Here is a 9,532-nt window from a genome sequence, read left to right as displayed (position 1 = left end):
TCATTTGCAAAACCTCACAGGACAGTTATGGGATTTAATGATTTAATATATATACAGCACTTTTAAACAGCTCTTGGAACAGAGTAAGAGCTCAAAACACATTAGATAGTATCATTATTGTTATCTTCTCAGAATTCAGGTCAGCAGTTCCACTGGGTAACTCTAGCACTAAAATCAATTTCCAGAAAAAATAAGTTACTTAATGTCTGACTCAGACACATGCATACTTTTCAGAGCTAGTCTCTCTCTTTCCCTCTCTCTCTTCCTCTCTCTCACCCAAGTCAGGGTTGTTATTTTAGACCATGAATTAAATAGGTCCATGGAAATATTTCCTTTGTGAAGCCCTCTCTGAATTAGTGATAGTAGCATTTATTGAACACTTCCTACATACAAGGCATTATGTTAATTGCCTCACTCTTTTTCCTTTTAAACTTTAGCACAAACCCACAAGGTAGATGTTTAAAATCCCGTTTTCCTGGGGAAGAAACTGAGGCCCAGAGAGGGGCAGTGTCCAGTTCAGTTACACAGTAAGCTCCTAACCAGGGACCTTCGCCCTTCTCCACCTACCCTGCCTCTGGGATCGACTTTCCCTACAGAAGTGTTAAGGAAACCACTGCTTTTGCAAAGTATTCTCCCCTGACAAGGACAGAGGTTGACTTGGAGGTCAAGTAGTGTGTCCTCAGGGATGGGGTGAAACTGCATCCGAAGTCGTAAAGGAATGAACGGCCCCACCCCAACAGCGAGAGAGGCAGAGAGGGAAACTGACCTCCTGGAATTTTTTGTCAGAACGATCTCTGTAGTAGCCCCTGTAGAAGGCCAGTTCCTCCTCATCCTGTAGCATCACGGTGGTGATGGGCGCCACACCGGCAGGGAAATTCAGGATGTTGTACAGGGCCAAGTAGGAAGATCTACCTGTAGGAAGATCCAGGTAAGCCCAGAAAATTATCTGCTCAGAAAAGACTCAGTGGGAAAGAATGTGGGTGAGCACTCCCTCAGGGTCCTTCTTGGAACTGCAGCCCTCTGCTTGTAATAGCCAGTTCAGTGCAGGGAGTTGGCCTGACAGCTGTCTCCTGCTCCCCACAGTGGAGGGAAGGAGAAAATCAGAATCTGCTCTGCACAGATGGCCAAAAAGCACATGAAAAGATGCCCAACATCACTAATTATTAGAGAAATGCAAATCAAAACTACAATGAGATATCACCTCACAAAAAACTAAAAATAGAACTACTCTATGACCCAGCAATCCCACTGCTGGGCATATACCCTGAGAAAACCATAATTCAAAAAGATACATGCACCCCAATGTTCATTGCAGCACTATTTACAATAGCCAGGAAGTGGAAGCAACCTAAGTGTCCATCAGCAGAGGAATGGATAAAGAAGATGTGGTACATATGTACAATGGAATATTACTCAGCCATAAAAAGAATGAAATCATGCCATTTGTAGCAACATGGATGGACCTAGAGACTGTCATACTGAGTGAGGTAAGTCAGATAGAGAAAGACATCATATGATATCATTTATATGTGGAATCTTTTAAAAAAAAAAGGATACAAATGAACTTATCTACAAAACAGAAGTACGGTCACGAATGTAGAAAACAAACTTATGGTCACCAGGGGATGGGGGGGCAGGGATAAATTGGGAGATTGGGATTGACATATATACACTACTATATATAAAATGGATAACTAATAAGAACCTGCTGTATAGCACAGAGAACTCTATTCAGTACTCTGTAATGGCCTATATGGGAAAAGAATCTAAGAGTGGATATATATATAACTGATTATTATTATATATATATAACTGATTCACTTTGCTGTACACCTGAAACTAACACAACATTGAAGTCAACTGTACTCCAATAAAATTTTTTAAAAAAAGAATCCGCTCTGCAAAGCCTTACTCAAGTGCCAGGCACTGTGCTCCCCTCTCTGTGTTGCTGAGTCCTTGACTCCTCTCCACCCCATGAGATGGGGATTACTATCCCGCATGTACAAATGGGAAACCGAGGTGGCAGACAGGTACACAGGTACACAGCTAGTGGGCGGCAGAGGATTCAGCCATGCCCTCCAGTACATGGGGCTCCAAGAGGGCTGGAGTGCGCAATGCAATCCTGAGTTGAAAAGGCAGCTCCTCCCAGCAGCCACCTGTGTGCAGGGAGTGAGCATCAAAGCAGCAGTGAGGTGGACAGAGGGCACTAGAGCAGAGCCAGGTGTGGGATGTGCCTTTGGGCAGCCACGTGGGGGAACCCAGAGGAGAGGACTCCAGGCTTGAGGTGGGTTTGCATTCTGCATGGTATCACCTCTGAGACCTGCACCTGTGCTGGGGATGGGTTGCTGCCCTGTGCTGAGGCTTGCATTTGCAGGTGGGCTGGGCTGAGGCTACCTTTGTAAGTGAAGCAGCAGAAAGCATGTTAAGAGTGAATGGGGGGGACTTCCCTGGCGGTCCAGTGGTTAAGACTCTGCGCTTCCACTGCAAGGGGCACGGGTTCAATCCCTGGACAGGAAACTAAGATCCCAAATGCCATGGGGCCAAAAAATAAATAAAAATAAAAACGTAACATTTGGGGATTTCCCTGGTGGTCCAGTGGGTGAGACTGTGCGTTCCCAGTGCAGGGGGCCCGGGTTCGAACCCTGGTCGGGGAACTAGATCCCACATGCATGCCGCAACTAAGAAGTCTGTATGCTGCAACTAAAAGATCCCACATGCCGCAACTAAAGATCCCACATGCCGCAAGGAAGATCCCACCCACATGCTGCAACTAAGACCCAGCACAGCCTAAATAAATAAATAAATAAATAAAATTTTTAAATGTAATATTTTTTTTAAAAAAGAGTGAATGGCTATGCTAAGAGAAAGAAGTCAGACCCACCAAGCCTCATACCTCATGATTCCATTTATATGAAATCCTAGAAGAGGCAAAACCATAGTGACAGAAGGCAGACCAGTGGTTGCTGGAGGTAGGGGTGGGGTGAACTGCAACAGGACATGAGGGAAATTTGGAGGATGATGGAAATAGTCTATATTTTGATTATGGTGGTGGTTATACATGTATATATATATTTGTTAAAATTCATCAAGTTACTCAAAATTGGTGAATTTTATTGCATGTAAATTATACTCCAATAAAGTTCATTTAAAAAGTGAATGGAGGGAATTCCCTGGTGGTCCAGTGGTTAGGGCTCCAAGCTTCCACTGCAGAGGCCACGGGTTCGATCCCTGGCCCGGGAACTAAGACCCCACAAGCTGCAGGACGTGGCCAAAAGAAAACAGAAAAAAAAAGTGAATGGAAATTGGGAGTGAGTGCTAACAGGTACAGGGTTTCTTTTCAGGATGATGAAAATGTTCTGGAACTAGATAGTGGTGGTGGTTGCATGACATTCTGAATATACTAAAAACCACTGAGTTGTACGCTTTAAATGGTGAATTTATGTAATCTGAATTTTTTCTCAACTTAAGCAAAATTTTAAAAATAGTGAATAGCATCAGAGGTCAAGGCCACGGAGGCTGTGGTCCTGGACTCCTAGTCTTAACCCACCCAACCCCCGCCAAGACTCAGTGCCCTCTCAATTGATGCCATGACAGGATAGCCGATATAGAAGGCAGGGTCTTCAGAGCTGGTGCCAGCAACATGTCCAGGTCCAGGGACATCCACTTGGCTATGAACTCTTGCTGATATTCCTGCAGGGATAGTGGTGGGAAGGAGGGGTAAGACTGGCTGAGGTCAGTGTTTTCAGGACAAGGAGTCAGCTTAAACACCAGGAAGAATTCCCAGGCTGTGAGATGCAGACTAAGATGGGGACAGGATGGGGGGATGTCAGGGTCTTCCCAGGGGCCAAGGTGAAGGGATGGGAAGGGGAGTCTGAAGCTACAGTAATTTGAGGACAATGCATCAACCTGGCCCCAGGAAAGCAGACTACATTAACCTCCTGGGTCACCATCCTGGTGCAGCTGGGCATGCCCTGCCGGCCAAGACAGAGATCTACCCCCTGTTGGGCTACTCCTGTCATCACTCAGGTGTCTGCTGCCCCTGTTCCGGCAGTCCCTCAAGGTCTCCCCAGGCATACATCGCCTCCACTGCTGCGTGCTGCTCTCACAGTTTCTTGGGTGTCCTTGGGGAATGGGGAAGACTGAGAAGTCCAAAGGTCAGCACGGGAGGACTCCTTTTCATACAAATGGGGACGTGACACCCAGGAGGCAGGGTCTGGCCTCAATGCCGGCTGCATATCAGCTGGCAGCCGATACAGGGAATCACCCTGTATCTTGTCCCCTGGCCAAGAAACCTTGCCTGTCCAATGTTCCCAAGAGTACACATCCCCTGATCAGAGCCCTACCACCACCACCAGCCAAAGGGACCCACAGCCCCCCTCAAAACCACAGGTCCCCTCCCCTAAACTGCGAGGCCCCAGGACAGCCCTCAGGCTGCTCCAGCCCCAATTCCAAACAGCACCTCAACTCCAAGCGCACCAGGTCAAGCCCAACAGCAAGGCCAAGCCCAAACCAGCCTCTTCTCCCAGCCACATCCCCACCCCAGTTCCAACCTTAACACAAACCCAAACCCAAACCTAACCTCAACTCAGGCCCAACCTTTATCCCAGCTTAACCCAATTCTAGCACGCACTCAGAGCTCAACTCCAAATCTAACCCCAGCCCTGGTCCCAACCACACCCAAAAGTCTAACTCTAACCCCATGTCAGGCATGACTCTAAAACCCTACTTAGATCCCAAAGTCTAAACAGCCCTGTCCCCAGCAGACAAGCGCCCACCCCCCGCCGCCACGTGACCCTCATCCAAGTCCCATGCAAAACCCTTGTGAGCTGGACCTGAGGAGACTCGACTACTCACCCCACTCCACGAATCTCTTCCAAATTCTGGCCAGTCCGGGGCTCCCAGAGGTGGGGAGAGAGGGGGAGACCGACTTCAGAAACCACAGGGCAACACCAGCCTGCCGGGGACGGGGGTCCAGGAAGAGCAACTCTGCTCTGCTCGTCCCTAAGCCCCTGACCACCGCACCAAGCCCTGGGCCCCCTCTAGGTCCCACCCGCTCTAAATCCCCTTCCCTCTCACTGAAACTCCCCCTCGCTGAGCCTCTCTGAAGCCCCCTCCCCTCTCTGAGAGCACTCCTCTCTTTTGGCCCCATCCCCCCTCTTTCAGTTCCTCTCCCGTTGAGCCCTTCTCTGAACCACCACATTCTCTGGGCCTCCTCTTCCTCTCTGACCCGACCTCATCCCCCTGGGACCCCCTCCCCTTTCTGAGTCCCTGTCCTCTCTGGGCCCCTTCCCCCCTGAGTCCCTCCCGCTCTGGGCCCACACTCACTGTGTACTTCAGGATCCAGGCCAAGAAACACTTGAGTGGGTCGGGCAGGCGGAGCTTGCTGACCACGTCCTTCATGTTGGGGTCCACAATGTCCCCCTTACTGAGGAACCACAGACACAGAGCTGGTCAGCTACAGCCTTCAGCCACCAGCTGGCTCCCACCGCCCAGCTTCCCCTCGGTAGATAAGCCACGGAGGGAGGTCAGATCCAAAGAGACACTCTGTTCCCACCAGCACCACCCCTGGAATGTGTGCATCCTGAGGACGGGGCCTGAGTGGGTGACTCGCTGCATAAGTTCACACAATTAGCCAGAGGCATCCCCCCAGCCCAGGCCCGCAGCTCCCCTCCTAGGGCTCAAGTTGCCACCAGCCCCCTCCCCGTTTCCGCCATGCCCCATATCTGAGTCCCAGCAGACGTACAGCTTCTCCAGAAGAGTGGCCCCTCCATCAGCAAACAGACCCCCGCCGTACAGGTGTAAGAAGGCACACTGCACGGGGGATAGAGAAGAGGATCACCTGGGGAGACAGAGGCCGAGTCAGGGCCTGGAGCTCCTCCTGCCCTGCCCTGTGTTCTCTCTGTATCCCTCAGGATTTAGAGAGAGGGTACCACATCACCCCTCACCTCCATGCGCCTCAGCCCCTCAGCAGGGCGTGAGAAGCCTTCGTGCCATGCCCACTCCCTCACCCCACACAGAGATGAGGCAGAATTCGAGCTGCCTATTTAGCTGTGACCCAGCCCCTTGCCGAGTGCTTTACTGTGAGCTCATTTAACCTTCACAGCCACCCGGTGTGGTAGAAACCTGAGGCTCACGGGGGTGAAGACGCTGGCCTGGCAATTCTCAAAGGGAAGGCAGGGCAGGGAGGATCATGGGAGGTGGGGGAGGGGGGATTTCGAGGACAGAGCGCTCCTTACAGCCATTTGATGGAGGCAACAGAAACCCCGGCTATGGGAATCATAGGCCTGAGCCCCAGAGTCCCCACCACTGAAGGGGGATGCCTTCCTCACAGGGTGGGGCCAACCTGGGTCAGGGGTTGAGGACGGGTGGAGTCGGCAGACTGGCTAAAGCGACTCTGGTGCCTGAAAGGAGACCCTCATCTGGGGCAGAACATCAAGAGACCGGTAGGAGAGGTTAAAGCTAAAGAACAGGAAGCACCTCTCAGTGGGGCAAGAGTCACTGGACTAGGGAGCCACGCAGAACCTTCTCCCAGATTCCTTGATCACCAGTGGGGCCAGTCTGTCTGAGATACAGGACAAGTGAAATGTCCTTGGAGAAAGGCAGGCAGGTTTGCCTTTGAATGGATGTGGCCAGAGGCGGACAAGACCTCACCTGATTTCCTGCCCTTGACAGCAGAGGCAACTCCGGAGTAGCTGCAAAACCCCACCCACCCAGAGCCCAGCTCAGCACCTGAAGGGAAGGACGTGGGTGCCAAAGAGGCTTGAGCACCCAGCCAGTGCACTCCCCCGGGACCCAGCACACAAGAATGGGAGCTATTTCAAACCCTCCCATGACTTTCTACTGCCCACAGCATAAATCTGAGCTCTTTGACTGCCCTTCAAGGCTCTAAAATATCAACTCCTTCCATAACTTCCCCTTCTAGACTTTCCACACACCCATATTGCTCCAGGCAAAATAGGCTGCTTACAGAATTACAGCCTTCTAGATGCCACTCCAGCTCTGCATGTCCATCCTTCAAAACCAAGCTCAAGGGACTTCCCTGGTGGCTCAGTGGTTAAGAATCTGCCTGCCAATCCAGGGGACATGGGTTCGATCCCTGGTCCAGGAGGATCCCACATGCTGCAGAGCCAGTAAGCCCGTGTGCCACAGCTTCTGAGCCTGTGCTCTGGAGTCCATGAGCCACAGCTACTGAGCCCATGTGCCACAACTACTGAAGCCCATGCGCCTAGGGCCTGTGCTCCACAATGGGAGAGGCCACTACAATGAGGAGCCTGCGCCAGCAACAAAGAATGGCCCGCACTCGCCACAGATGGGGAAAGCCCACATGAAGCAACGAAGACCCAACGCAGCCAAAAATAAATAAATTAATTAATTAATTAATTAACTTTTAAAAATCCAAGCTCAAATGCTGCCTCCTCCAGGAAGCCTTCCCTGCCTTTGACCTGCCTCTGAAAGTTTAAAATCTAGGCTTTTAATAAATCTCTGTTGAAGAAAATGTCAGCTTCTTCCTGTAAGTTCCCACAAGATTTGACCCTCTCTTAGAGCCTCGATCACTTGCTGACTAAGCCATTCGGATGTCTAAGAGCACAATAGGGCCAGGGGCTAGGTCTGAGAGTGTTCTGTGTCCCCATTACAGGGCCCACACAGTGTAGGTACTCAGAGTGGGGTTGAAAGATAGATGGAGGGGTGGATAGATGTACGGATGAATGCAAGATAGATGGAAAGATTAATGGAAATACATATGGAGAGGTGGGTGGATGGATGAATGGAGGCAAATATGGATTGATTGATGGCCAGTTGAGTGGATGGATGGAGAGATAAATGGATGAATGGATGAATGAATGAACGAATGGAAGGAAGGATGTGTGTAAGTTCTTCAAGGGCTGGGATATTTGTCCATTTTGTTCACTGATGCATCCCAAGTACCTAGTACAGTGTCTGTCTTTGTCCAATAAATTAAATGGCAGATGAATGGTGAAATTGCTTGATGGATAGAGACTGGGATGATGACTGCATGGGTGGATGAATGGATGAGGAATTGTTATAGATAGATAAATGGATGGGTTGAAGTATGAGTAAGGGGAAGGGTAGGTAGCTGGATGCGTATACTGACAAACGAATTAATGAAGTAATGAATGATTGGACAGTCTATTCCACTGCCACCCATACCAAACATGGTGTGTTTAGCTGTGGCTGAGGCAGGAGTTATTTGAAGCCTTCCTACCTTCACCCACTTCCCCTAATACTGAGCTAATGAGAGTTGATGTGCGGACCAGACCCCTAGTTCCTCCAGGCTGGGCTGGAGGAACCCACCGCCGAGTACCTGAGGCAGTATCCTGTGGTCTGGAGGCCACAGACACCACAAAAGCTGGCTGGAATGCAGACACTGCCACCAGTGGTGGTACCCATGCCCAGGATGGAACTCCCTCCTACCAGGAGAGCTCCCTCACCCCCTGAGGAGCCCCTAGGTGTCTTCTTTAAGTTCAAAGGGTTGAATCTGTGCATGGATGGGGTTGCTGCAATCAAAGCTGAGGGAAGCAGAAGAAAAGGGGCTGGGAGGGGAAGGTTTAACTGGAGAAGACTGGCCCGCCCATAGAGAGGCCAACCTCCCTCAGAGTCACCCCCAGGGCTGGTGAGCTCCACCCGGGGGGCTGGAAACCTCCTGGTGTCCCTTCAGCTGAGGTGAGGGGCTGCTGCAAGAGAGAGACCAACCACGACTCCTCAAATAAGGATCAAGGAGCCCACAGCTCTGCTATCAGAACTAGGAACAGGTTCCAAAAACAGATAGAAATAGATACACCAACAGCTGAGTGGGGTGCAGGGGAGGGGAGGAGAATAAGAACAATTAGAGAGAAGCTGGAATAGAAACAGAGATGTAACTTCTCAGAACCTTGGGACCTGAGGGCCCTTAGGGAGCATGGAGTCCACCCACACGTTGTCAGATGAGGAAGTTGAGGCTCAGAGGGCAGAGAAGACTTGCCCAAGAACCTCGGTCCTGAGGTCTGCGTGACCGGCCCTCACCTCACCGTCAGCCCTGAGTCTGGACTCTCAGCTGCTTCTTCGTCATGGGCCCAGCCCCGGCCCTGGCCTCCCTGTTGCAGAGAACTGAGCAGTGTCTGGGGGATGTTGGTCTTAACAAAGGGAATAGCTACCCGGGCCTTGAGCCCTTTCACAATGACCCCATCCTTGGCCACCGGCTTCTCCAGGAACTGGGCCAGGCCACACGTCGAGTCATGGCCCTGCAGGGAAGTGACATGACCTCCAGCCCCTGGGGGTCAGGGAGGAATCAGCCAGCGGACAGACTCTCATCCCCACTCGGCTTGCGCTCACATGCATTCTCTTGCCCTCTGAGACACAAGTGTTGCACCCTTAGAAGGATTCACAGATGGCAGAAGAGCACGGTGGTTAAGAGATGGGGTTTGGGGTTTCCCTGGTGGCGCAGTGGTTGAGAGTCCGCCTGCCAATGCAGGGGACGCGGGTTCGTGCCCCGGTCCGGGAAGATCCCACATGCCGCGGAGCGGCTGGGCCCGTG

The sequence above is a fragment of the Physeter macrocephalus genome, chromosome 4 (genome assembly GCF_002837175.3).
Source record: "Physeter macrocephalus isolate SW-GA chromosome 4, ASM283717v5, whole genome shotgun sequence".
Classification (NCBI taxonomy): domain Eukaryota; kingdom Metazoa; phylum Chordata; class Mammalia; order Artiodactyla; family Physeteridae; genus Physeter; species Physeter macrocephalus.
This window is presented reverse-complemented; position numbering follows the sequence as displayed.